Genomic DNA, 3,535 nt, shown 5'->3' with positions numbered 1-3,535 from the left:
ACATCTGATGGTAATGTTCAACATCCTAAGGAGGTTTCACACGAAGTTGAACCCGTAAAAATGTGTGTTTGGTGTTGAGTTGGGCAAGTTCCTTGGATTTATTGTCGAACATAGGGGGGTTGAGGCCAACCCTTCCAAGATTAAAGCGTTGCTAGACATGAAGTCCCCCAAGCGTAAAGCAAGTGCAAAGCTTAACTAAAAGGATTATCGCGTTAAATCGATTTGTGTCAAAATCATCCGAAAGATGCAAATAATTTTTCAAGGCGATTAAAGTGGCGGGGACAAATTTTTGTGGATGCCGAATGCGAGAAGGCTTTCAGAAGGATCAAGGTGCAGCTGGGAAACCTTCCCATGTTATCAAAGCCGTTGGATGGAGAATCTTTGATTCTATACTTGGCAGTTTCGGAGTATTCGATCAGTGTAGTGCTGGTAAGAGAAGAAGATGGATAACAATCACCAGTGTATTACGTGAGTAAGAGGCTGCATGATGCTGAGACTCGTTACACCAGCATGGAAAAATTGGTTTATGCGTTAACCCTCGCATCAAGAAGATTGCGCCCGTATTTTCAGGCTCACCGAATTGAAATCCGTACAACATATCCTCTACGACAAATCCTTCAAAAACCAGAATCGTCAGGAAGGATGTTGAAATGGGCTGTGGAATTGGGATAGTTTGAACTGGAATACATGACGCGCACAGCGATCAAAGGACAAGCTCTTGATGATTTCCTACTAGAATTTGACTATGAAATTGGTGACAAGACTCTAGTGGTGTTACATCCGCCTTGTCCTGAAGTAGGTTTAGACCCGTTGCAAAAGGAGGAGCCTACGCATCCTTGGTGGATTTTGTATGTGGATGGAGCAATTAATAATGGAGGAACAGGCGCGGGCATAGTGCTTGTATCTCCAGAATGCCATCATTTAATGAGCGCGATTCATTTTAAGTTTTATGCTACAAACAATGATGCAGAATATGAAGCACTGATCAATGGCCTGAAGATTGCTTTGAAGATGGGAGTTCTGAATCTAATTGCAAAAAGTGATTCAGAGTTGGTGGTAAACCAAGTGAATGGAGGGTTTCAAGCTCGAGGACCGCAAACGGAATTATACTTAAGGTGCACACAAAGTCTGCTTAAAAAATTCAAGGAGGTTAGATTGGAATGTGTATCGTAAGAAAAGAACAGCAATGCGATGCTTTGGAAAAAATGGGATCTCAGCAGGAAGCTGTGTTGTTAGGTCTATACGTTTGGAAATCCAGGAGATTCCTAGTATCCCGGAGGTAGAGGTAATGCAAGTAGATGAAACTCCTGAGGAAACATGGATAACCCTTATTCTTGCGTACATTAACAAGGGAACACTCCCTGAAGATAAGTTCAAGGTCCGATGACTCCGCTTCCAAGCTACGCGGTATGTGGTGTATGATGAGGTACTGTATAAGAGAGGTTTTAATCAAACGGTGCTCAGGTGTGTTGATGAGAAAGAAGGAAATTACATTTTGAGGGAGGTACATGAAGGAATTTGTGGCAATCACTTGAGGGGTAACTTGTTAGCGATGAAGATTTTGCGCCAAGGTTATTATTGGCCTACGATGAAGGAGGATGCTATAAACTTCATTAGAGGATGTGATCACTGTCAATGCTTCCCAAACTACTCATCTATGTCGGCAACGCTTTGACATCTATGATGAGTCCATGGCCATTTGCCATGTGGGGAATTGACCTTATTGGAGAATTACCGAAAGCTAAAGGAGACGTCAAATATACAGTAGTTGCAACTGATTACTTCACTAAATGGGCAGAGGCCGTGCCACTAGCAAGCATCATTGTGAATAAAATCAAAGACTTTGTATTCAACTCTATTGTGTGCAGATTTGGGATCCCATACAAGCTTGTCTCTGACAATGAGAAGCAGTTTGATAGCAAGGAATTGCGACAACTATGTGAGGATCTGAAGATTAAGAAAGAATTTACAGAAGTATATCATCCGCAGAGAAATGGACAAACTAAAGCTGTCAACAAAATAATAAAGCATACTCCCAAGACCAAGTTGGAGGAATGCAAAGGAAATTGGTCTGAAGAACTCCCAAAAGTACGGTGGTCTTACAACATGACTCCAAGGTCTACTCAGGAGAATCTCCTTTTATGCCCACTTATGGATATAAGGCTATGGTTCTCGTAGAAGTTGGTTTGGGATCGCTCCGTATGGGTTTATGCAGAAGGAGATACAGAGGTTAACTATAGGCTTCACCTGGATCTCTTAGAGGAAGCAAGGGAGAACTCTCAGTTAAAGCTTGCAGCATATCAACAGCGTGCAATAAGGTACTACAATAAGAAAGTAATGGGACAACTGCTGAAAGTAGATGATCTAGTACTCAGGAAGGTAATGCCAAACACAAAGAATCCCCAGCATGGAGTGTTTGGAGCTAATTGGGAAGGACCATACAGAATCAAAGCAATATTGTGGAAGGGGACCTATCATCTTGAAGACTTGGAAGGAAAGCTTGTTTCGCGAGCTTGGAATGCAGAACATCTACGTAAGTACTACCAATAAGGTGTGATTGCGGCCCCTTACATATAACTATTTATATTTCCAGTTGATTTAAGTAGGGTTGTGCCCGAATAGTAGACTAAAAGTAATAAAATTCCTCCTAGCCTAGGTGGGTAGTGCATGTACTATTCTACCTTAAAACTAGTTGAAGGATTATATTTTCAAATAAGTTCCCCACAGAGCATAGTATCATGGGATTGGTGCACTTTTGACACTAGAGCGCAATGTTAATAAAGACTTTGAAATTTGAAAATTTCTTCTCAATTGTTATTTATCTTATTTTACCTGGCATTATATGTGGTAGAGAACTTCAAGCAACTATAGTCGTAACAGCTAGACAAAACTTCTAGGAAATTAAGGAGGACGCGTCCTATAATTTATGTCTATAAGAGAGATGCATAATGATAGCTTGCTTTTAAAGCTCGAGGACGCGCCCACCTCTCCAAACTGCTGTGACATGTCCTTATAGTTTGAATGTTAATTACAGTTTATAGCACTTGAAGTAAAAATAAGGTAGATGCCTCTGAAAAAAGGACGTGTCCTAATTTGAAGACGCGCCCAATATGTGGCATGTTAAGGAAAATCATGGTAATTCCATGGCATATGTAAATACAAGAGCATGATAAATGTGAAAGAAAATGTATAAAAGTAAATTCAAGGTATAAAACCTTGAGAAAGTCACATCCAGAAATACCAAGTCATAAAATTACAAGTTGCAAGGCTTAAAGGGATCTGCACCCTTAAGTTGTTCAAAAAGTTTCATAGATAGTAAGACGACACGTCTTAAGATGGGGGCACATCCTGTTGCTTGTCTTGGAGACGCGTCTTCCTCCTCCAAGCCCAGAGCAATCCCCTTGCTTTTTATGGAATCTGCAGCTCTGTCTTTGAATTCGTTAACCCATTTCTGGGTTTCTTCATCAAACTTGGAGAAAGTATACTCTGGGTCATTTGCTATAAAGCCAGAACACCATTCTTCAACGCAATTGAA

Source organism: Apium graveolens, chromosome 5 (assembly GCF_009905375.1).
Source record: "Apium graveolens cultivar Ventura chromosome 5, ASM990537v1, whole genome shotgun sequence".
Lineage (NCBI taxonomy): Eukaryota > Viridiplantae > Streptophyta > Magnoliopsida > Apiales > Apiaceae > Apium > Apium graveolens.
This window is presented reverse-complemented; position numbering follows the sequence as displayed.